Source organism: Crassostrea angulata, chromosome 2 (genome assembly GCF_025612915.1).
Source record: "Crassostrea angulata isolate pt1a10 chromosome 2, ASM2561291v2, whole genome shotgun sequence".
NCBI classification, from domain to species: Eukaryota; Metazoa; Mollusca; class Bivalvia; order Ostreida; family Ostreidae; genus Magallana; species Magallana angulata.
The window spans coordinates 12572168-12599595 of NC_069112.1; the positions used below are offsets into that span (position 1 = coordinate 12572168).

The following is a 27428-nucleotide window of genomic DNA, read 5'->3' on the forward strand; positions in this document are numbered from 1 at the left end:
CAAAGTGTGATACATGTAGTAAATATTTAATTTCTTTTGATATACTATATATCTCTTCTCGAAATAATCTTTGACATTATAATTCCATTAGTTTCATTTTTTTTCTATCAATGAATTGTCCATAATGTCACACATAAGCTGATGTATCTGAGCACAGTAACAATTAATCCAACATACACATGTATTTGTTATCTCAAAATTGTTTGTATACAATGTACATGTACATGTGCTATGCATGAACACTTTACCGAGAAGTGAATCAATATGTATTTACATAAAGATAAACCATAACTCAAAACAAATAACAATGATTCTGTAAAAAAAAAAATAAATCCAGAAAAGACTGTATTATGAATATCAGGGAATATAAATACCCTAAAATTCTGACCTTAGGGTAATGTATATATTAAGTTCTTTTCAATTTTAAAATTAAAATCTTCTTTTAAGAAAATACATAAATGAATTGTAGAATATAGCATATAAGTTTAATTTACATTGGTTAATTTAAAAAAAAGTCTGCTATTGAAGAAATGTATATGTATTGTATGCATGTACATATGGATAAGGTAGAGAATAATAATAACAAACCAGGTTAGTTTAAAGCTTGTGCCCCTCGAATATTATATAGCCACTATGCAATCTGGTCTCAAGCGGCCGAGTCTGACCACCACATATGTTAGATTTTACTGGCTGGGGTTTATTATCAGATTATTATGAAGCATAACTGCACATATTTAACACATCAAATATATTAATCATATAATTTTAATGCAGCACATACAAATTAAATATGTAGTACAAATCTTTCTGAATTTTTGAATTCATAAATGAAGCTGTGCATGGATGGCAATATGATACAAAATTATTAAAATAAAGTAAAGAAATCATGATGCAAACATGCACTTGATGATTACATCATTCTACACTTGTGTACCATGGGACTCACCATGTTTATATACAGTGTATGCTACATGTATTATGGTGTGTATATACAATATTTCAATACAAACCCAAACTAAGACACACATGTACATACGGTATGTATTTATAGCATAATAACAAATAAGAATTCAAAACAGTGTTATAGATATCTACTGTAAACTATACCAGCAAAATGAATTATATCATCTAGGATCCAAAAATTTACTGAAGTGCAAACCATGTGTATAATCACCATGCAAACATGCAGATGCACTTTGTAGGCCGTAATGAATTCTACAATTGTGTACCCTTGGAACCCCACCTATTTCAAGTGCAATGTTTACAGTGTCTGGTGTGTAGTTCAATACACAAAAGAATAGCCTAGTAAGAAATAATAATTCAAAACAGCGATGATGTGCAAAACAACACGTGTGTAGGTACACTGCATGGACTGAAAAGAGCAAATGATTTGAAAAGAAGAGGTCAACACTACATATCCTGTATTAAAACATACCTTTATTATCTCTCAAACGATGGTTGAGCTGCATTTTCCACTCTCGGCGTCTTGCAGGCCATGCATCTTATGAAAATGTTGACACGCCGCTATCAGCTGTTCGCAACCAAAACAAGGCGAGTGAAAGCGCTGTGTTGACGCGGATGGTAAGCAAACGACAATGTAATTTTAAGAAATAAACACCTTTAGTCACATATTTTCGATACAATATTCTTTAAAATAAAATTCAAAATGATTATTTAAAGCAGTCATTCGATAAATTTTAACAGTGATCGCTTTATTATATCGAAAGTAGGAAAAAGATGAAAACATGAATAATGGGCGGAGCTAACGTCATGAAATGTCACGTGATATTCATGAGGTGAAATCTATGGGAGGCCTTAACCTAGCTGCGCACTGATTTCTCACTGTGTTCGTGGTCATTTATGAACTTTTTCCATCGTTGAAAACCATGTTTGTAGGTCTTGTTGGTACTGTCACTCTTTGATGATAAAAGGTACCCACACATGTGCTCGCTGAAAGTCCCTAATTTGCTGTCCAATGAAACGCCGCTATCGGTAACTGCTTTGTTTATATGTGACTGTACTCCTAGACCTTGAAAAAATTAGTCATCACCAAGATGAAAAACATTTTTTTTTTAAATATTATGAACATGTTTTTATTTCTAAAACTGTATTCTCAATACCAACATCTTAAACTTTAGTGGAAATTTTGCAAAAACTGATTTTATACTCTTGCCATGCGTTATCAATTTTTTGTCACGTAAATAATAACAAAAAATTACAAAACTTTTAGAACATGATTACTTTCATTCCGGAATAATCAATGTACCTGTAGACTTCTCTGCTATCATTTTGTTAATAACTCTGGGTATATAACTCGGCGGAGGAACTAACCAGTTATTTTCACTTACCCAAACCTGGGTAAACGCATCAACTACCTTTGTACCAGGACACACATATTTAGAATTAAACCTTTCACACTTTTTATTGTAATGTATAGCAAACCTATCAACAGTATGCATACTCCATAGTTTTTCGTAAATGTTTAACACATCATATCTTGGCTTCCATACATCACTTACTTAAGTGCTGTTTTCGGTGCAAGTTTCAAATATCTGGCTTGCAATGATTTGTAAATATGGTTTTCTGCTTCCAACTTGCATGATTTTTGCAACGTTTTTACTGTCTGATATAACATTTAAATTTGAATTTCTTATACTACTGACTTTACTTTTCATGACCCTGTTAACAGTTTCTCATTCTCTCCATGTTGAGCTCTGCATCGCTTCTTCTGCTGTCCAATTTCCTACTACACTCCCCATAAAAACATTTTCATTGTTATCATTGATACATTCAAAATAACCACCAAAGCCTACATCCGAGGCGTCACAATATAAGAATAAGCTGCATACATCTGATGCACATACAAAATCAATGGAACAACCGTTTCTATTCAAAATTAAAACACTTTTTTACCAAAATCCAATTTTTCTCAAAGCATCTGCTGTTATTTTACCAGAGCTTCCCAGCGAGCCTTGCTTGATATGCAGTAATACAAAAATATACAAAGTAATACAAGTAATACAAAATGTTTTCATTTTAACAATATCACCCAAAACAACTTTCATGGAAATAATTTGACCAACAATTTTTGCTAAAAATTTTGCACGAAAATACAATATATTTTTCTGTACCTCACCATGTATTGTATCTAAACACAAATTTAGACGATAATTTCTGTCGTTGCTGATGTGAATTTTACCTTTCTCTGTATTCCAATGCAGACTTAACCAATCACAGTTTTGACTTGGAATCCAATTACATTTGTCGTCTGAAAACAAGAAACCCAAATTTTGAAAAAGCATTTTTATTGAATAACTTACGTTTGATGTCACTTCGAAACTGCTACCTGCAGTTATACCGTCGTCTAAGAATGTTATAATGTTTATTCCGTCTAATCGTATGTGCCTCACCGGTTCTCTAAGAACTTTTGAAAAAATGTACCTTGCTGTAGAAATTCCAAAAGGTAAAACATTGTATATGAAATTTTGCCATTTTCTTCTCATGAGAAACCTAAATATTGTCAGTGTTCCTCGTTAATCTCTATATGTTGATAAGCTGATTTTAAGTCAAAATTAAATAAAATCTCCCATTTTAAGCATTTCTTTTGCAGTGACAGCATCTTCGTATCTAAACTTAAAACTTGCGCAAATGATGATTCACGTGCCTGCAATCCAGTACCAACCTTCGCTTACCGTTTCTATTTTTGGCCAACGTCAAAGGATTTACAACTGTTGGTTTTTCCCTTACCCGTGACACACATCCCTTTTCTATCAAAATCCTTATCTCACCTGTGACGAATTCGGGTTCATCTCTCGCTGACCTATTGTTGTTTAATTCAATAGAAGAAGGATTTGTTTTGAATGGAATTTTATATCCTGACTTTATAATATCTAATATTGTTTTACCTGTCCCAATTTTCTCCCATTCGTTGTAACGTTATCTTAAACGACCAACTGGAGATATGATATTACTTATATCATTAAAAAGCGCCAATTTTGAAATAGGCAAATGTTTTTTTCTAAATTTTCACTTATCTTGTTTACTGTGTCATCTTTCTTCGTACTATACCGACTCCAATGTCCCTTAGCACTGCTCGTTGATCTTTCATCTGTCTCCATGTGGGTGACGGTCGCCGGTTTCTTCTGATAGGGTTCGAATCTCTGACGTTTTCTCCCGTTGAAAACTTTGCGCTCGGCTCTGTACATCTTTTCATCATCTGAATCGTCTGCTATGGGGTTGGCCTGATACTCTTGGACTGCTGAGACGAATCTTCCAACTTAATCACTTTCTGGCGATTTTTAACCATTTCAATACCTTTAGCGATGCTGCTCTTTGTCGACTCCACTCCATCGACGCTTCCGCAATTTAAATGTTTCCTGGCCTTCTCTAACTTCGTGAGCACTCGGGCTTCATGCTTATACTGATTCTCGTGTCCTTGTTTACGAAACACATTATGTTCATTCGAACTGTCCCCAATCTTGCTTATTTGAGACGCGGAAATTTGTTGAATATTTTGCTGAAAAACTGATAAACAACTGTCCATCATATTTTGCAAACTGCTTAACAATTCAGACTGCTGACGTGAAACAACTCTGTTTACTTCTTCTGAAATTGAGCTTTGTATCTGTCCGGCGTCCATGATGAAAAACACGACTTGCTCGGGACGGCGTGCGCTAGAAAGTGAACCTTAGTGACAACCCCTGAATCAATTCGAACACGTACAGTCAATACTGAAATTTCATTGGCTAAATACTCAACAACAATGTAAACTTGGTAACCCCACACTTTTGTAATTGTTTACCTGTCGTCAGGACAATTTTTTTTCGCTATACTTCGTAACGCGAAGATATTTTATTATATAGTTATCTCTCTTTGCTTCTCTTCAGTGTTGGAGTTGAAAAGGGTACAGTTATGCTCTACTGTGTGAAGAAGGTCATGAAAGGCGAATATTGTGTAAGAAAGAAAATGTAGTATTTTGGAATTAATATATATTGAACGTGTAAATTAATGTATTTCATAATTGGAGATATTCATAGAAAACAGTCTTAAATGCAGTTTTTCCTCATTTTTACCTATCGAAAATAAGTGTGCCACATTGCCTTATTTGTTGATATGCTGCTCCTATTGACTCGGGTATATATGTAATACAATATTATTTGTATATTGGAAGTTGCTGATGTCATGTTAAAAATAGGATAGATTTTACATAGTTGTTTAAAATGCAGACATAGCAATCTATGTATTAAATTTGTCACCCCTATATTAAAAGAACTTATACATATGTTACATGTATGCAGTAGGTTATACAAAAATATTTTACATAATATATTGATTTAGATACGGAGCAATGCGTGCAAAATGTCTAAATGTATCACTCATGTATCTTTACTAAATGCTTGATAAAAAATAATTAAATTTATCCAGAAAACAATAAAAGAAAAATTAATTTAGCTTATTAATATATTTCTTTTATGATTAATTAAATAAAAACATGTTTTAGGTTTATGAAGTAAATGAAAAAAAATTAACTCGGGGAATGAAATTGTGCGAGCTAAGAAATGATATCTATGTTTTTAACACAAATTTATTATTGGACTCAGTACACGTAAGATAGACTAGTGTAAATTCCTTAATTAACGAGGGTACCTAATTCTGCGATTCACCCGTGTTTCAGTCAACCGCGAGAACATATCCATGTAATCGTGAATGCCGAATTCAATCATAGTTTCATGTAGTTTACATATGTCCAACAAATAAAAGTGAGATTTTAAAATTCACGAGACGTGCTTCTTGCGATTTGACGCGGATATTAATTCATCGCTTTTAATTTGGAATCTTCATTATGCCCGCTTTATGATCGTTGATTTTCTTCATTAATAAGACGTAAACAGAGAAAAAAAATTGTCTTTTGGTCATAATGCTCACCGTGTTGACCCAAGTAACCCTGATAGCATGACCTAAGTAAAGTGTTTTTCGTCACAACCAGCACATTTTTTTTTTTATAGATTTAGGACGCATTAAAGGTCATATGAAACGATTTTTAACACTATGGTTTTCTTTCATAAATATAAAGCTTGGTATAAACAAATGTTAAAATACGTCTTGTAAGATTTTTTTGCCTTTGCATTACTGAGAAATAACCGTGAAAACTGAGCACCTGAAACAATTCTTCCCCGCTTATCGTTCTTGATTTTGTGGATTTATGACGTCACACAGACCCACCGATGTAAACAATGCATTAAAACTAGTGTAATTTTAAGGAAGTTTATCGATTAAATTTTAGTAATTTTTGCATATATGAACGTGTCTTTCTTTTCTCATGAGATCATTTGATTTCTTAGTAGCCTACAGATGACTTAGTTTTAATTGGTCGTTAATGAATAAATCTAATATCAGCTTCTCACCAGAGTAAAATCATGATGAAGATCCCGTACGGCAGTGGAAATTTAACGAAAGAAATGCTCCAACATTAACAGCTGATTAATGAATTATCCTTATCCTTTTGAAATAGAAACATCATTTTCTTCTTCGGTACGTAATATGATTGAGCAACATTTAAAGGGAATTAAAGCATTTTAACTGATTTGATTTATTTTATCACATAAAAAGTATAAGACAGGCCAATGAAAATGTTTGCGGCATTGTGTACATAGTTTGTATTTAAGAGCTGCTATAAACTGCCGCAAAATTATTCTTAAATTTTATTTTGAAATAATATAAATTTTTGACTTGTTGATACATACATGTAGCAATATCTTTATATTAGAAAATACTTTGTGTACACGTGTATTAACGTTTTATTAAATTACATCGCGGAAATATGGCATTTAAGGATTTAGAAATGTATCGGTAAAATAAATCGGTTGTTTGATAAAAAATAGTTGTGAACGAATGTGAAGATAATCAACACATTTTATTAAGTACAAGCATCAATAATGATAAAAAAACGAAAGAAAACATTGCAGAAGAAAGTGAAATAGAAGGGATCTGAGAGTAAACACCGCACATACACGTTGTAAAATCAAAACACCGCACATACAAGTACACGTTTCAAAAACAAAACATTTGAAGATATTTCTCTTAGACTAAAAATAATTAAATGGTAACATATTTGTGAATTTGAAAGCGAAACAAACAATATAACCGTGAAGCGAATGAGGCACCACGAGGCCTATAAGTTGTTTAAAAAAAAATCCTAATGAATTGCATGAACGTGCAAATGGGAAAAAACGATCAGTTATTTTTTGATTTGTCAATTTCATTAAAAAGATCGAAATAAAAAATATATACACGCATATATTAAAATTATAATATTATACTTGCATGTGGATATATGAAGAAAATCATTCATTCTCCGTGCAGTCTCGAAACTGAATATGTACACACTATTAAATATAAACGCACACGATTTCATTTCTTGAGAGAAAAAATACTGACATGGTTGATTATTGTAAAATTATACAAGTTTTTATATAAAATTGTATTTTTTTTCTTTTAAAATGCTGCAAAATGACATGGATATTTGTATTCACAACATAGCATTATAAGGCTATTGGGTCTTACTGACGTCATAAGCAAGGGAGGTAAGCCGCGTAAGTCAATGTTCCTTTTCCCGATTAAGTGATTTTGATCGACTGTGGCGCTCACACTTTGCATAAAATATCCAAAAAACAATGTCAGTCTTATTAAAAAGGCACTTATGAACTCATTCCCGTATATAACTCAATATGGTCAGGATATCGTTATATGGCCTTTAACAGCGTAATTATAGTGAAAGTCATATCTTTAAATAAAGGAATGAAGAAAATAATCAGATTCTTATATTATTAATCAGTAAAAATAAGCCACATATACCTATAGTTTTACTTCCTAATCTTTACGGTGGTTTTGTTTCACCTGCAAATTAAAACATATTGATAAAATGTGAAGTCTTTTTATATTATATTACATATTTGATGTAAGATACCTATAGCCTTTCATAAAACAGCGCGACATAGTAAACATCACAAAGAATCCTCCATAGTTGGCTGCTCGAACAAGAGGTAAACAAAGTTCAAAAATTAGTATTCTCGCTACATGTCGCGATTGTACACCAACATATATTTTGTCTATTATGTCTAAAGTTTATGTAGAACAAAGCTAGCTGCAGGTCTGTAGCTCCCAGTCTGAATAAAAATTTGGATAGACGACCTGGGAGCTACAGTGCCACACACTAAAAAAATGTATTTATTGCGCGCAAAAACCTTCGTTAATGAATATATAGTGGAGGGATTACCATTACTTACACGCAAATGCAGTGAAAACAAGTAGTACCTTAGATTCTTCATGCAATGTACTACTAATACGTCTTTTCTTGTCTCAAACTTTCTCAGGAACACGCTACCTTTATAGGAAAATCATGTCAAATTTACATCGAAATCGAGAGTCGCTATAATTTACTTGTAAACAAACTGGACAATTTTACCTTACGTAACTTGTGATGATGTTTAAAACACTACCAGATCGGTTCATTAACTTGAAAATTGTCAGTGAAAAATGACCTTATTTACCCAATAAATGCATCTACATGGACATAACATACATATATTCGCTAAGTGAATAATTATCGGGCTACGATATGAGGTCATAGTTCTTACCGGTAGATGTAGTTGGATATAGCACATTTCAAGGAAAATACGAAGTCAGTAACCTTGTTGTAGTAATTGTTGTAGTAGTATATATAGAGGGGATTTTATTAAGGTCTTCCGTTTCCAACGGAAGACCTTACTATTATTCTGAAAAAATTTCAAATTTCTTATTAGGGTTTTCCGTTTTCAACGGAAAACCCTTCTGTTATTCTACGGTTTCTTTTTCTTTATTATTATACTTTTTTTTCTTTTTCTGACTTTTTTGGAGCGTTATTTCTCAGAAACTATTCAACCGATTTACACCAAATTTTTAGGAGTTATTAAGCATCAATGTCGCTACTGATTATTAAAATTTCAAATGATTACGTCACTTCCGGTTTCAGATATGGACGATTTTGTAAATTTTTAAGGGTCATTTTGTCCACGCATCTCCTCTGAAACTAATCATGATAAAAGCTTGAAATTTGCAGGGATTGTAGATGAATGTCTGTAGATTTCCCTCCATGCCTCCAATTGCGAAAAATGCGCAAGGCCTAGAAGCTCGCCTGAACCTGAAAATTAGCACCAAATTTTTTCACAAAATTTTCGCACATTTTCCGTAATATCTTTTGACGTATAAATATTTTGTTAAAACATGTAATGCAAAAGCTGTTTCAATTTACACGGGCTTTTATTTGATATCAAGAAAAAGGGACTAGCCCCTCAAATTAGGGGCCAAGAGGGCTCTAAAGTCTATTTGCAATAACTTTTTAGTGAACAATAATTTGTTATCAGTTATAGAAGCAAAAATGTTCATTGTACAGCTGTTTATCTATACAGTACCATACTTAAGTCATATATTACGTAATTAGGGGTTTCAAGGGGCCAGAAGTTCAAAACTTTGATCATTAATATCTGAAAAAGGAGAAATATTTTTAAAAGCAATGTAGAACAAAAGTTGTTCAAAATAATGTTTTGTACAATATGCTACCTTAAATGTTTTTGTTTATGACCCCATTTAGGAGTTAAAGGGTCGGCCCCTAAAACACATTTGTACAGATATCTCAAGAACGGTAAACATTTTGTGAACACTTGTTAAACAAAATATGTTTATATTTACAAGACCTTTTATTTGATGTCAAGAAAAAGGGGCTGGCCCCTCAAATTAGGGGTCAAGAGGGCTTAATGTCTTCTCACAATAACTCTTTACTGAACAATATTTTGTTATTAATTATAGAAGAAAAAATGTTCATTTTACAGCTGTTCATCTATACATTACCATACCTAAGTCATATATTACGTAATTAGGGGTTTCAAGGGACCAGAACTCAAAAACCTGATCATTAATATCTGAAAAAGGAGAAATATTTTTAAAAGCAATGTAGAACAAAAGTTCTTCAAAATAATGTTCTTAACAATATGATACCAAAAATGTTGTTGTTAGTGGCCCCGGTAAGGTGTTAAAGGGTCGGCCCCTAAAACGCATTTGTACAGATATCTCGAGAACGGTTTACAATTCATGAATACTTGTAGAACAAAATATGTTTATATAAGCAAGACCTGTTATTTGATATCAAGAAAAAAGGGGCTGACCCCTCAAATTAGGGGCCAGAAGGGCTACTAAGTCTTTTCATAATAACTCTTTCCTGACCAATAATTTGATATTAATCATAAAGCAGCAAAGAAGCTTTTATTAAGCTTGCTTTAAAACTGAAACCCGTTTTAAAATCGGACGATGCATTACAGAGATATCGGGGTTTAAAAATTGATTTTTCCGGAAATTTTGATTCCGCGTCCTTGGTTTAAAAAATAGCGTAATGTTTAAAGTGAAATTAACTCGTACCAAAAATAATTGTTAAGTCGTACTTAATCCGAACACATTCGGATTTTTTTTGTTAAGTCGTTCTTGAAATCGGAAAGGTGTTTGTTAAGTCGTACTTAAAATCATTCGTATTTTGTTAAGTCGTACCAGGAATAATTCGATTTTTTCATCTTTTATTTTAAAGTTGTAATTGGTTTAAGAGCTCTGCTTCTTACAGGAACTTCCAGTTTTACTTCCGACATTTACGGAAGACCCACTCGTTGCTTTGCAACGAGCTTTGCTCTAGTTATTTTTTTTTTCTTCTAGACGCCAACTTTGATCCTTAATATCTCGCTCGTTTGTTCACCGATTGTTTTGAAATTTTCAGGACTGATAACATGCCGCGTGATGTTGTCGTTGCATATTTTAGTTGAGGAAAATCCCCATTCGGTTTTGAGTTATTCCCCTTTTAGTAAAATTTAACGACTTCTTTTGTCCAGGGGGGTTTAGCTATAACGATGGCTGGCAGAGTCTCAAAGATGGGCTGGTTTGGAAGCTAATACATTGAATTTGTGCGAGATATATTTTATTTATTATTTAAATGCAAATAAAAGGGGTGGTATAGATGTTGAAACAAAGGCAAGAAAAAAATTCAAAAAAATTCGCGTATTTTCCGTGTTAGTTTCCTACCTGATAAAAATTTGTTATAACATGTATTTTAAAAGATCTTGGTCTTACCAAGACCTTTCATTCGGTATACAGAAAAAGGGGCTGGCCCCTATAATTAAGGAGTTAGATGCGTCAAAAGTTTCTTGTCAATAACTTGTAAAGGAATAAAAATTTCTAATGCATTATTGAAGCAAAGTTGTAAAGAAATTAATTTTGAATCCTTCCGTGGTATTCAATTAAATGTTTTCGTAATTTATAGCCAGTATTTGCAGAAACAATTGTTGTCAGTTCGGTCCATTTTTGTGGGGGTGCGCACGTTTAGGAGGTTATGAAAGGGCTTTTTGTAATGCACTAACTGATACATGCAGCGCGCAAAAATAATTCTACATTAAATTCCCAAATGTTTTTATTCATATGTACATATTCATTTCATAAAGATGAACGTCTTTGACCTTATTTTTGTTGTTTGTTTCATAACTGTGCCCCTTTCTATATTTAGATGCATTACGAGACTCAGGTAACCGATCGATAGAAGAGTCGCTAGCTGTATTCAGGCCGTCGCCTTGACGACAGTGCATATGCTTGTAGAGCTGGACGTACACATGTTTAACGCCCCACTGTGTTACTGTAACAGAGACATTTTGAATTGTTTCAGTACTGGGAGATGTGTTAATTAAATGGTTCGAATGCATGGTAATTAAACTCAACTTTTCTACAGTACGCATACACGGCCGTCATATAAAGCACAATGTGTATTACTGACATGACAAATGTACGCTGACAATTTAAACGAACGCGGGATTGCTCCCGATAGAACATTTCTTTTAAAGCAAAACAAAATACTGATTTCCGATGGATGGATATTATCATCGTGGAGATGATTTTAAAAAGTGAACTTAATATTCGTATACGATAATATTTGAATCCAAAGCCGCTATTTTTAAGTAACGGTTATTAGGGATACATGTATTAATTATGACTTGCCCCGCGTTTCACGTTTTTTACTTGCAATGCATCTACAAACGAAAATACCAAACAACCTTCGGCAGCAATTTATAAATAATTTATTACATACTAGTACACAATATTAAAGAGATAATTAAATAAATTGTGCTTTATAATTGTACTCGCTATCTTCCGTGGAAATAATGGCATGGAAAAAATGTTGTTCAATGTTCATCAAAAACGATGTAGCCTTAGCAATCGAAAATAATTAACAAACTGTATATTGATAGATTGACACATTAACAAACTTTCAGACCCGCAATGTATTTTTTGCAAATTCTATAAAATGTAGACTCAATAAGTTAATTTTTCCGTTTGGGGTATTTTGAATCACATGTGTACGCTATGTGTACATGTACATATAGATTAATAGCCATATAGATAAACACTTTCAGTGTTGAATTTTTAAAAGATATTTTGTACATGCAAAGCAATCCAATGCAAGGGCTATTAAATTCGAACAATGTACATACGATAGGGATCGAACTGATACTGGTTCTGCTTGTTCTACAAACAGCGAATGAAATGCGAAGTATTAGGGTGTTATTTTTTAAACAAATAAGTATTGCTCTCTTAAAACCTTGCATTACTAAACAAAGTATTTCATCGGAAGCATTATTAGTTACATTAGCTGCATATATGTAGCTCTCCTTCTGGAAAAATTGAGTACCATCCGAAATTTTTCATAGCAATAGCTTTCCAAAAAGCTTGCCTGACTACCCAAATTTATTCAATGGAAGCATGCATGTATCAATTAGACTATCTTATAAGAAATGAAATTTAATTTTCGCTGCGGATCATAAATTATTAAACTGAACGTGCAGAGTTTAGAAGCAATTTCAATCTTTTTCTTCGATCGAGTGCATGTACCTGTATATCACTGGAAATTAAATCATTTCATTATTTTAAATCATTTTAGGAATGTACATGTATCGAATAATCTCAAACAGCCAAATTGAAAATTGAATTTGTTATATATTAGATGCAAAATCAAAGACATTTTGTTATTTCTAACCATATAGGAAAGGATATTCAAACACGTACATGTAGCATCGTTAATTGAAAGTGTGTGTGTGTGTGGGGGGGGGGGGGGGGGGGGGTTAGGTGGGCAGCTTCATCAAAAAAAAATCTTGACAAGGAATTTAAAAAATGGGGAATTTTGAAAATCCTAATCCGTAGGTGGGAGGGGGTATTTACATTTTAACTTCAATTTAATTCAATTAGAATTACTTTATTTTTTGGTTCCATTTATTACATGCTCCGACAAAAGTGAAAGATCCATGATATCTCTATTTATTATATGACCAGTTAAGAAAATAGAGTGGGTAAGACCATCTACACATCATGTGCTCTGGCGTAACTTGGACTCGCCCACTAATCGGCGAGCCAAAATTATGAATGAGACGTATTATGGCGCGAAGTCTTTCTTTACCATTCACGCAACAGCTGAGATCTCAGATAGATCCATCGGCATAGATCCACTGGGAGGGTGTCAACTAATAACTACATATATTATACTTTGGATAGAATGTTTTAGAAGAAATCTATCGAATTAACATACACACTTAATTGACTAGCAATTGTTAGATGTACATTTACATTTGTACACGCGAGTGAAACCCTTTTCCAGATGAATGAAATCGCCCAATTGATCGAAAATCGGGTCACACGTACCCCACTTCGGCGAATTACTTGTACGTAGCCCCTCCAGTAAATATTCCAATTATATGAATTTATATTTGTTTTAATTAATCCAAACTGATGATTCTTTGTTAATGATGATAATCCAACACCAACTATTACTTACATTGTACTACTTAGACAATGTGTATCATCTTGCGATGACACCTCCCTCTTTTTTTTTTGACCTTTCAAATATGGCAATCTATTTTTAAATCAGGATTACACACGTGCAATGTGAAATGCCCTTTTAATTGAACACTCTTGCTCATTGTGCTTATTACATCCCATATAACGTTTTCATCAATTATGAATATAAATGTTGACACATTAAAGATGCATCCTCAGGCAATTATTAATTCAAGCTTGTGGGCCCCCCCCCCCCCCCCCCCCCCACTTTTTCTCACAGCAACTAATTTTTTTAAAATTTGCTTATAAAAAATTGAATTATCAAGGATGTAAAAAATTTATATAAAAATAAGGAAATTAGGATTGAAATTGGGAGTTTTTTTTTTTTTTTTGCTTGTCAAGATTTTTTGGATGAGTCTGACCCCCCCCCCCCCCCCTACACTTTCAAAAAGGATGCTACGTGCCTGCATAAAGATAACAACATTCAAGGGCCTTCCGTCATTTTCAAGCCATGATAAACATGATAAAAAGGACTCTCAAAATAAGAAAATAGACGCAAAGTAAACTGCATTCATGGCATATGTTCACATTGTATGATGTGTCTCAAAATTCCTATTTTGGACTCGTCCACTATAACTACGAAAAAATTAATGAATGAGACATCCTGATTCTGGCGCGGAGTCTTGTAAATGAAATTTCCATTGATCTGAATGGATTTTTCCGTGAGGGTCGGGGTGCTAGGTATAAAAACAAATTTAATCGTTCAAAGTTTTGAATTGTTAACAACGATATATCAGATCGAATGTTTTAGAGCGATTTATAAATCCAAAATACAGTCATTTTTAATCTGTTGACGCGTGAGCATATGTATTAAGTAGGCGGGCATCCCTACACCCTATTAATTGAAGACAAATGAAATCGCGTCCAGCAGAACTCCCTGGCATTTTAGTGTTTGTTATTATAAATTTATGATTTTGTTTGTTAATAACAATTCAACATCAATTATTAATTAACAATGTACACTCTAGTACGCTTATACACAGTTTTGTTGCGATGACCCCCCCCCCCCTCCCCGGACATTATACCTATTTTTAAATCAGGATTACACACGTGCTTGCATGTGCAGAAGACAATCTGGAACTTAACTGATAACTATATCATCTCTTTGGAGATTTATTTCTCCGTAAGCAAATACGTGTAGTAACTGATACATGCAATTGTGAAAACCATAGAGGAATGCATAATCTGCGCATAATAACTAACTGCTTGATGCAATATTTCTTTTTTCCAACATGTTTTAAGTCAATGATAATATGAAAATATATGCTTGACTTCATATCGGAAATTACTCATTTTCTTTATTCCCCTTTTCAATAAACAAAACAAACCAACAGACCAAATTGATCCAGATAAATAAATTATCAAAAATAAACCTAAAAAACAAATATTTAAATTTTTTCTTGGATTTATTTTGATGTAAATAAAAAAGAGAAGAAATTAGTTCTATAATATATATGCGATGTAAATCTTTTTTCCACGCAATATTTCGTAGAAAACAACGAAGAGTAGTATCTTGAAACTTCATTCAAAATTTGATTAGACCTTTAAATTGTAAAATGCTAACATTGAAAATTGTGCCCGATTTCTTTTTTTTTAAGATAAAACTTTATTTAAAAAACTGATTCTTTGAAACAAAATAAATAAACATAATCAGTTTGACATTCTCTAAGTGCAGTTCTGTAGCTCTTAGTCTGAAAAAGAATCGGATGGACGACCTAGGACCAAGATCGTCCATCCAAATTTCTTGAATATTGCCATTTCTTTCGTACGCGGACGCATGTTGGCCGAATACTCACCAAGACTAAATGGTTCGTATTTTAAGTTTTAACTGCGTTTAAAGGTAATATTGGAATTCCGATAATTTTGAAAATGATTAATTAAATAAAAATGGTTAAAATTACCGTCAAATTACCGGCATCGGCCTTCCCCATGCGCGAATCAAGAAGAGTAGGGTGAGGGTTCCAGACCCCACCCCAACCCCCGCAAAATTTCTTTCCATTACATGTACAATATAAAATTACAAAAATATGCCTCGGACATCCCAAGGCAAACTCAAATAACCGTCAGACACTCAACCCCCACCCCAGGAAAATTTTTCTTATCTGCGCATGCCCCCTCCCCCCCCCCCCCCCCTCAAAAAACAAAATTATTCTTCAGAACCCCCTGTAAAATTTCCAGGATCTCCGCATACATTCTAAAAGATTCATTGGCCCTTGCTTTCGATAAAAAATGCGAGTAAAATGTTTGGTCTGTTTACGTTCATACCGGGCATACCCACTGTGTGATTATAATCGTCGTCCATATTCTGTGTATATTGAGTCAATTATGATGATTCGATAAGTTTCTCAAAATAAAATGCACATGCAAAAAAAACAACATGCGGCGAGTCAAACTTCAGACAACTTTTAAAGATCTGTATTTGCTTATATACATGTACTTTGTTTCTTTTACACAGTGTTTATACATCTAATATTGCACCATGGTCAGGTATCAATTTTTATATTACGTCACAAGTATGACGCAGCTACGACGGAAGACCTAATCGTTGCTTGCAACGAGCTCGTCTCTAGTTTTTCTAATGTTTCTTTGTCGTAATTTTTGTGCAATGAATGTAGAATCATGTTTACATTATAGTATAATTATGTACATGTAATAACGGATTTTATGAAACTTTCATGTTAAATACTGAAATCTGATTGGCTTAGACGCAGTTGATAATCTGTTCTATCACCCTCAGCGTTAGCAACGCACTTGGCCACTGGTAACACAACGAATTGTTACATGCGCGTAAATTGTGCGCGTACGGTTCGCCGAAGAATTCATGTCATTTTTAAAAGCAGGAATATTTTCTCTAAAATTCAGACATTCAATATAATAAAATAATTAGTGCCTGTTTGGGAGGGTAACAGTTGAAATTGACACCCCTCGAAAACCATTGTCAACCTCCGCTTCGCGTTGGTTGACAATGGCTTTCTCGGGGTGTTTTTTATACTGGATATTCTAATGTTTATAATCAAGTCTATTTTCTAATAGGATGATTTTATATCTTTATCATCTATTGAGCATTGCAGTTCTCATAAAGATCCTAAACAATTGTTTATATATGAGATATTTACCTACATCAAACAATTGTAAAATTGGAATTCTAATGTGCCCCCACCCTACTCACCAAGATTTTGATTTGAAAGAATTTATTTCTACATTATCTGAGGTTGCTTTCAGTAAAGGTACAGCTAGAATTTTTTTTTTACAAACTATCAGAAATCAAAATCATCGCAATATGCAACCTCTAATATGTGTACAATTGATCTGCAAAAGAACAACTTCTTATCTTGAAAACTGTAAGAGGAGTTATCCGTACAATAAGGGTACCCTATTTGCAATATTTTGCCAAAAAAATTAATAAGTTCAAAGCTAGTACTTTTTTTTTTTTTTTTTTAGAAAATATCAGAAATCAAAATCCTAACAATATGCACTCCTCTGATATATTTACAATCAATTTGCGAAAACACAACTTTTTATCTTAAAAACTGTAGGAGGAATTATCCGTACAATGAGGGTATCCTTTTGGCAGCCGCCCGCCCAACCGCTATTTTCACCATTTCAATAACCGAATTTTTCCGTTGGGAAAACCCGGTTAAAAATTAACTCTTTGTAAAACTTCGACCCCCCCCCCTTCATTGTGGCCCTACATTACCCCCAGGGACCATGATTTGAACAATTTGGAATCTACACTACCTGAGGATGCTTCCACACAAGTTTCAGCTTTCCTGGCAGATTAGTTTCTGAGATGAAGATCTTAAAAATTAACTCTGTACATTTTTAACCCCCCCCCACCCCCCCCCCCCCCCGTGTGGCCCCACTTTACCCCCGGGGACTATGATTTGAACAAACTTGAATCTACACTACCTGAAGATGCTTCCACACAAGATTCAGCTTTCTGATTAGTTTCTGAGAAGATGATTTTAAAAGATTTACACTATATATTTATTCCTATGTAAAAGGTCAACCTGCCATTGTGGCCCAACCCTACCCTTGTGGGTCATGATTTTCTTAAACTTAAACTTAAAATTCACACTGCATGAGGATGGTTCCACACAAGTTTTAGCATTCCTGGCTGATTGGTTTCTGATAAGATTTTGAAAGATTTACTCAATGTATTTCTACCTTAGTTACCTTGTTTCAGAACAAATATGCATATAGAATCCTTGTTGTCCTGTTATACTAAAGAAACGGGTTTTGTACAGAATTTGAAGCATTGTAAAACTTTAAATTAGGGAGTATGATTATTACATTAGTCGGGTTTTATTTGTAACTTGTTTACAGGTTTACCGAACTGGTAAACGGAACTGTATTCTTGCCATATAGACTCAATAGAACTTGTAAGTGTTCACCCAGTATAATGTACTTCATATATAAAATAAGCACATTTGTTTGTCTTGCCGTCAGGGTGAGAGATTTCCACTTAATTTTCATATTGATAAGAACGATGCATTGACATTGCCCTCATGCTGCGACTAGAAATGTTTATCTTTGCTTAATTTCACACTTTTGTTTGAATTTTGCTTAGAGGTTTTAATCTGTTTTTAGTTGCCGATGAAAATGATATTACGCTTACGAAATTAAAAAAGTTATTTCAAAAAATCGTTTCCTTCGGATTGCTTAATATTTAAAACAATGTCGAGGTCAAAACCAACAGCAAATTTAAAGTGAGTGCACTCTCTTTACTTAAAGACTGTTTACAAGCTTCACATCAAACGAAAACATTAATGTGCTCTCCATTGCTTACAATATGCACTGAGTGACCCCCCCCCCCCCCCAATCAAGCCTTCGTAGTGTTTTATGGGACAATGAGCAAAACGTTATATATTTGGTGAAGCGTGACAGAAATTCCGGAGGTCATAACTCCATCAAAAATGCAATAGATATTATTGCAATATTAAAAAAAGTCCATTACCCGGGTAGAAGAACTGTGTATCAGGATGACGGACGTATAATCATTCTGTGTGACCTGAAAGAGAACGACGTCTTAGTAATTTTAGACTGAACAATGAAGTACTTGCCACAGGTATATCATGAGAAAATGAAAGACTTTTTTGATCAGAAATGTATGTGCTGCAGTATTCAAGGATCAAAATAGAAGCTTGATTGAAAGCTGATTTATAAATAATGCTTTTGTACAAAATAATTAGCATAGGTCTGGCAAATAATTGTCAGTTTATTTGCCCACACTGCTGGATATATTTCGTGTGTATGACATTTAAAGGTTTTGTTGTTTATTTTTACTCTTTTTTACTTGTAACACAAGACTTTAACTCACATAACGAATTATGTATATCAAGAATTCTTTGCTGGTCCTTTATAACTAGAACATACACAAGTAGCTACTAAACATCTGCCATCCTATACACTAAAAATAGAAAAATGAATTATGACTAAAATAGTGATCTCGCCCCTTCTAAGTATGGAAAATATAAAACCATTTATGATTCCTTTAATTTTTTTGTAATTTAATTGACAATAAAAATATTTTGAAGAAATAATTACATTTCTACCCTTAGTATTTGCAGACAAGATTTTTTCGAATTATCAAAGACTGTACTGAAAAAGTACTAAAGAATTTTGATAGACATTTGAATAACATTGAAGCTCTTTGCCGCTAACATCGAAAATCAAAGTACTGAAGTACGAAAAGCCGGCTCTATTTCGTGTGTCTTTATGCTATTGTGTAGTAAAGGCTGAAACTTTTCTCTCTCTCTCTCTCTCTCTCTCTCTCTCTTTCTTTCTCTCTCTCTCTCATGCTTTTAATGTCGGCAAAGCACCAGAGAGCGACAAATTTTGTACGCAGCTATAAAAACAAAAATATGTCTGTCTAGTAGAAAAAAGTTCAACAGTTGCTGCCTTGAATTTTGCAATAAGAAAACTTAAAAAGAAAGGCAATTCTCTCGAAATTCAAAGAAAAAAAGAAATGCCAACACTTGTGACAAAACGTGGCTCTTTGTGTAACTATTTGGTAAAGTGGAAGCTTTTACTTTGACCCTGTTTGGTTTTTGGTTTACTTTTGAAGTTCTGCTATTTAAAGTAACCTTGGCGATATGCCTGCCAACAGCCAGGACTCTGCTTTCAGCAGAGCCCGGCTAAAAAAAACCTCATCATGCCCTAAAAACGAGCGCAATAAAGATGCAAAAGTTTTATTCTCAATTAAGCTTAAGAAGACCCAAGACAAAGTGATAGATTCCTTTCAATATCCCTTCCAACATTACACGCAAGAAAAGGTGTTAACGAGCGTTACATCGCTTCATTTGAAGGTACATATGTTCGCGCGCTCAAATTTTCATCTTCAAACGAAGCTTGGCTAAAACGCGTACCCAATATAAAGATAAACAGACCCCGAGATGATATTTGCAAAAGATGCAAAGGTCATAGGAACCGTAAATGCAAATGTCTTAGAAAACAGGTCATCGATACAGTGACTTATGAGAAGCTGGCCGCGACTGAAATGTTTCACAAACATTTAAAAGATGAGAAGAAAGAACCAAGTCACTACAACACTTGCATTGAGAATTCAGTGATATAAATGTCAAACTGGAAGGAGGCAAGAACTAAACTTTGACTTCGCACAACATTTCTAGTCGCCACATCTCTCCTCTATTGGTTGAGGATTCGGGATCGATGATCATACACAGATGGATAATGTAATTAGGTAGATCAAGGTAAGTCTCTAAATGTAAATTATTTTCATCATAGTAACATTCATCTTAAAATGTAGTCCTAATGCTCATCACTAGAAAAAAAAACCACCTTAAAATTGTGTACTTATGCTTTGTGCAAACTATGAATATTTGTTATTTAAGGACAGCATGGAACGTTTACAAATGGACCGAATGCTCATTAAAATGTAATATATATTGTATGAATTATTTTGAATAATTACATTTAGAAGTAAGCTTTCAATTACAGATTTAATGACAAGTCATGCATGTCATCTGTCCAACATGCAATTGATTATTTTCTTTTCAATGCCGTTATTTATTTTACCAAAACAGAACAAAAAACAAAAACACCAGTACATGCAAGCATATTTAGGTTGGCGATTGACGGCGAATCGGCATTCATAATATGGATATTTCGCGCAAACCCCCGATCAAACAAGATAAATTCAATCCTATATTGTCAATGAAGCATTACATTGTCATTTAAAAGTTGTAAATTATTGTGTTTTCTCATTTTAGATGTCGTTTAGACGGTTGGTTGGCACATATTCGGAAATTTTTCAAATGTCAGATGTTAATTCTCTTGACCAGTTTCACAACTTGATCAACAGATCGACAGCTACTAATAAAGTTTTCTCTTTCTAAAGATGCTTTTATTTTGAAAGTGAGGAAACTGAAAATGTTTCTGACCTTACCGTACAGTCAACAAAATCAGGCGGTTTCTTCTTACGGCAGATGACCCTTGGACAGTGCATTTGAAGGAACGTCACGTTTTAACGGTGAGGAGAAATCGATGTAAATTGAGAAGAGAGAAGCAACTCCTTTTGATTCTTCGGAACATCCAGAAGAGATTATCCCACTTGATTTACACTTGAGAGGCAACAATATTTGTTTATCTGTACCGGACTGTTCGTCCTGATGTTTGACATGTTGCCAGGAAGAGTTATGCCTATCCCCAGCAGAGAGTAGACAATCAATATCGATAGACTGTTCTACTTCTAAAGTGAATTACACAAATAATGAATTGATAGAACAATATATTGTTATTTTATTATCTGAAGTCATCTTAACAAATGCATATGTTATAATGATATTCACATTTTACAAGACATATAACCGCCTGCAATTATATCACAACACGCATGTAAATGGCTAAATGTTGTAATAAATGTTTACTATCAATATTTTTAGAGCATATCAATTTCAAATCGAAGAGAGTAATCGCTGTAGGTCATAGTGTGTAACACTGGTGTATATTATATATATATATATATATATAATTTTTAAATCTATCCCCTACCCAATACCAAAAAAAAAACCAAAAAAAACGACTATCCGACGTAGATTTTGATTATTTTTGGGAGTTGATATTAATCAACTCTACTATGCACTTACGCGGGCAAACCGAAAGTGATACAGTGTTTGGACCTAAGCACAAATCAATACCGCTGACAACACTATAGCCGACAAAACAGAGAGTCTCTCTTGCTTGTCGGAGATAAACGGAGACAGCCGAGCGTTTGGTTGAACAAAACAAGAGTTCAATCTTGCCTGGATCCATACAATTTCTCAGAAATATTTCGATTACTGATACTACTTGCCATGCAGAATCACATATCGCTGATTTTAAAATAAATGATAATCAAGAAAATCAACTCCCGTCAGTACTTCCGTACTTTGATTAACTTTACGGAAATCAATAGCAAGATCTCTTTATTCGTAAATCGGGTAAAACGGAGTTTATGATAATCATGAAAATTCGCAAGGTTTTATTAGGAATTTTGCGAGGGTTTCTACAGATCGTTAAAAATTCGATGCATTTTTTGTTGCATTGTACTTACTAAATGTATTTTACTTTCTTTACATTTTTGTGTAAACACACGCCAGAGATTGAAAGCTTTAGTTACAAGTATATATTTAGATATACTTGAGTGTAAATACAGATCGAGCGGGGTTTTACATGTATTCACTTGATATAGAAAAGCCAGAAAATTTCTCATTTAAAGCTTATTTTTAAACCCAACGCAAAAGAACAAAAACGGAATTTGTCTATTCAGATACACTTAAGTTTAAGTATGTGTCCTGTTAATAACGCAGTATTTATGCTATACAAGTAGCAACGTCTCAAAATTATCACTTAGGACGACATGTGTTTTTAAGATAGTGTTATACGCCTTTGATAAAAACCCGGAAGAATTTGCCGAATGGTAGAATGCAGTGATGGGAAGTGTTGTCACTTCTGCAGTATATTGAAAACATGGTCTGGTTATTGTCTTTGTGTATTTTATTACATTTTTTCCATGGAAGTCTGGCTTTTAGTAAGTATTAAGTTTTCTAAAAAAAATCATTTTGAAAAATACTGAAAAATAGGACCACTTTATTATTTTATTGGAAACCATATAAGTGAAGAGCCTTCTATCATGTTGAGTTAAGTATTTTTGTAGAATAAAGTAACAACATTTGAAAATCTAATTTTCAATTTAACGAGGCCGAGTACAGAACGAGTACGAACGCTTTCGCGCAGCGTTTCATTTGTATGGTGACGTCATCTTTTTGCTTGGTTGACGCCATGGTGTGATAGTTTCAACTGCAGATATTCAGCTAAATTTGTTGAAAATAGCTCGTTTGATGCGTAAAATTAATGTTATTTTGTGGAATAAACATAAATGTCTCGAAGTATAAGCTATATTTGGGCTCGGGTTAAAAACGTGAAGAGGGTTCAGCAAGCCTTGCCCTCTGTCACGTTTTCTTAACCCGCCAAAATATAGCTTAATTCATATATTTCAAGAAAATAACCATGTATTTTATATGAATGACCCTTAATATGTGATGTTATAAATTTATTTATTACTTAAATATGTCTGATTGTTTTAATAATATTATAAAGATCACCATTTCCGCCTTTGTCAAAAAAAAAAATCACAAGATGAATCAGTTTACTGAAAGGTGACTGATAGGTACCTTAAATGTGGCTGAATGGCATAGCTTTGCCATTCAGTCACATTTCCAGACCATTCAGTTATCATTCAGTCGACTGAATGGCAGAGGTTCATCCTGTGAATTAGTCATTATCTGACAAATCTAGGAAATTGGGCATGCAAAAATCAACTTTGATCAGACCCCTGAATCAAATCAGGAGGTAAATATTGGGGTTTGTTTGACCATTTGATGCCTTTTATCAATAACTTTAATATGTAGAACAGAAAAAGAAATCCCTAGGGCAGAAATTTTGACACAATTGACAAAATTGATACATTTCAAGCAAAATCCCATAGTGTCCTATTGTAAAAATTAACAAACTTTGAGTTGACCCCCTAAACGGTGTGGTAAATGTCTGGGGGTTTTTTTATCTTAAAATAATAATTATATCAGTAGAAATTCATGTAAAAAATTTCATTCAAAAATCTAGGGCTGAACAAATTAGATCCGGCCTCGTTAAGTAATTGGTTATGAGAAAAAACACTTGATTACTCTATAGTATATGCGGTTTTATATAGGTGTCGAAAAACGCTATTGTTTAAGATTACACTGGTCTTACGAATCACATTTGAAGCATGATTACAACAAATTTATATGTCAAAGTATTTCAATCAAAGAAATTATGTTCCTTTTAGTTTGCTGTACGTTCTTTAATGATATTTTAAAATATTGATGTATGATCATTTAATCATGTAAGATATTATATGATATTCCGCACTAGCGCGGTTTACACATTAATATAATACCATGCTTAAAGTGATGAACCCTGGTGTGTGGTTTTTTTTTTGGGTTCAATTTTGTTCATATTGTCCGTATTTTTCTTGACTGCTTTTTCAGCGTTTTCTTTTTATTCGAAAGAGAAACACAGCTGCATGGCTGAATATTAAGAGGAGTATCGCAGCTAACTGAAAAAAAAATTACAAACTTTTTTTTCATTTTTATTTCAAACAAGTGAATGTGTATTTGGTGAGTCATATCTTTTAATTTTGTTCGTTAAGTCAAATTTCACTATTATTTTTACCACTGTACCGAAACAAAATTTCAGATAAATCAAAAACTGTTTTATGCATATACAACATTTATCCATATAAAAAAATATGTTCATGATTTACAAATTAATGTATAAGGTTTACTTCTCTACCAACCTGTCGTGCTATGAAAATATATGAAATCAAAAAAAGATAGTGTATGCATATTTATTTCGATATTCTAAACCAAATTTGTCAGATCCAAAGTATATGTCCGATGGTTAGCTTGCCTACACTTTCAACCATGACGTAAGGTAGTCAACCTGCGTTCCTAGACACCCCATTCTGGAAAGTTCTTTCCATCAAAATCAAAATCGCATTAAAATGTTATATTATATTGTAACGTGCGCCGAATTAGAAATCTAAAATTAGCCTAAAAACTTTCCCCAATTCTAAATATAGCGACACTTACAAAAGACACCATTCAAAACGATTAACGTTTACACATTTAATAGATTACATATATCTCAAAACACACAAACGATAAACAAATACAGAATCAAATAATCTTAACAAAGTTTCACAGATACTCAGCTGATTGAATGGCGACAGGACGGTGCAGTTTTACGGGTCGGTACGCGCACACGGACGAATTACATTCACAGGAAGATCACAGTTAACAGACGGATCACAGTTCACAAAAAGTTAAAGACGGTCCAACAGTCACAGTTAAATGTAGATCCCGCACGGCATGGCCGAATTACCGAGGATTCCTCAATGTCTTTCCTCTCTGATCCCTGGCGTCTCTCTAACCTCGCAGACGACACTACACCTCCTGTCGCGCGCTATGACGTGACACATAAACATAAACACAAAACAGCTGATCATCATAACATCTCCCCCCTTAAAGAAAAGTTTGAGTAAACGAAAACTTTTACATATTAGAAAGTATACACAGAAAATGTTACACAATAAAATTTCAATCTACAACAATTCTTGACAAAGCATCAGCAATAATGTTTTCTTTCCCTTTAATATGTTTAATCACAATGTTATGCTCTTGTAGTTCTAAACTCCATCTCATCAATCTCTGATTCTTATTTCTCATTTTGTTCACAAAGGTGAGAGGGTTGTGATCAGTAAAAACAACTACTGGATGAGCAGACGAATATAAATATACATCAAAGTGTTGCAATGCTAGTAACATAGAAAGGCATTCTTTTTCAACAGTTGAATAGTTATGCTGACATTTAGAAAACTTTTTGGAAAAATATGCTACAGGATGATAAACATCATCTTCATCCTCTTGTAACCATACAGCACCACATCCCATATCATTTGCATCAATTTGTAACACAAACTCTTTTTCAAAATCTGGTGATGAAAGAACTGGAGAGACCATAAGAATGGCTTTGACTTGTTCAAATGCCTGCTGGCATGCTTCATTCCAAATAAATTTAGAACTCTTCTACAAAAGACGGTATTGGCAGGTCCCGTTAACTGAGAGGGCTAAAGAGATTTCTGCTTTCGTTACTCCCAATGGTTTTTATCAATATAAGGTCATGCCTTTTGGTATGAAGAATGCGCCTGCGACCTTTCAAAGAATGATCAATCATTTGATTTGTGATCTGAATGAGAGTGAAGCGTATATTGATGATGTGATTGTGCATAGTGATACTTTTGAAGAACATTTGCTACATATTCGAGCATTGTTTGTGAAATTGTCAGATGCAAATTTAACTGTTAGTCTTGTGAAAACAGAATTCTGCCATGCTATTGTAGAATACCTTGGTCATGTTGTAGGTAATGGCCATGTAAAACCTGTTCTTGCAAAAGTTGATGCAATTGTAAAATTTCCAGTACCGCAATGTAAGAAAGAACTGATGAGATTCCTGGGAATGGTGGAATATTATAGGAAGTTTTGTCCCAATTTTTCAACAATTGCAAACCCTTTTAAAAGGTCGTATTTACTTACATATTTGGCACAACCAATCTTGTCAATGCAATCCTCAATTCGAGGTATAGGGTAAGAATCTGTCTGTTACTGCATTTACCTTGCGGAAGTCAGTGCAAAACCGAAATGAACCATCTGGCTTGGGAACAAGAATACAAGGGGAACTCCAAGGACTATTGCTATGTTCAATAATGTCATGTTCTAACATGTAAGCTATTTCTTAATGACAATGTTCTTGTTTCACAGGGTTCATTCTATAAGGATGCTGTTTAATGGGAGGTGAATCTCCAACATCTACATCATGATATACCAAATTTGTCTTTTGGGGTACATCAGGGAACAAGTCTGAAAATTCTTGTATAAGATTTGTAAGCTTCAATCTTTCAATGTCTTCTAAGTGAGCAAGTTTTAGCTTTAGATTGACTAAAATGTCAGAGTTCTTCAACTTTGGTGTAGACTGATCATGACACCAGTTCTGATTTGTAGTATTGGTAATTGAAGAATGTGATGCACCTACTTGTTCTGATTTGCAATAGTGTGGATCTTGTCTGTCATGATATTGTTTAATCATGTTAATGTGGCAGAGCTGTTTGCTCTTGCGTCAACCTGGAGTTTTAATGATGTAATTAACATCATTGACCTTTTGCTCGACCTCAATTGGGCCAAAATACTTAGCACGCAATGGTTGACCTGGAATGGGTAATAAGACAAGGACTTGGTCTCCAGACTTAAAAACTCTAGATTTACTATGCTTGTCATACCAAGTTTTCATTTTTGTCTGACTTACCTTTAGATTCTCTCTTGCCATGGTCCAGGCTTGGAAAATTCTCTTCTTGAATTTAGACACATAATCTAACAAACTTG

The 27428-nt window shown here is 33.7% G+C and overlaps 2 pseudogenes; one reads left to right on the top strand and one right to left on the bottom strand.

Moving 5' to 3' along the window:
- Positions 1–3417: 3417 nt before the first annotated feature.
- On the bottom strand, positions 3418–4639 carry LOC128170661 (uncharacterized; annotated as a pseudogene).
- An 18244-nt stretch (positions 4640–22883) lies between these two features.
- LOC128170667 (uncharacterized) overlaps positions 22884–27428 on the top strand; it is a 55653-nt pseudogene continuing 51108 nt past the window's right edge.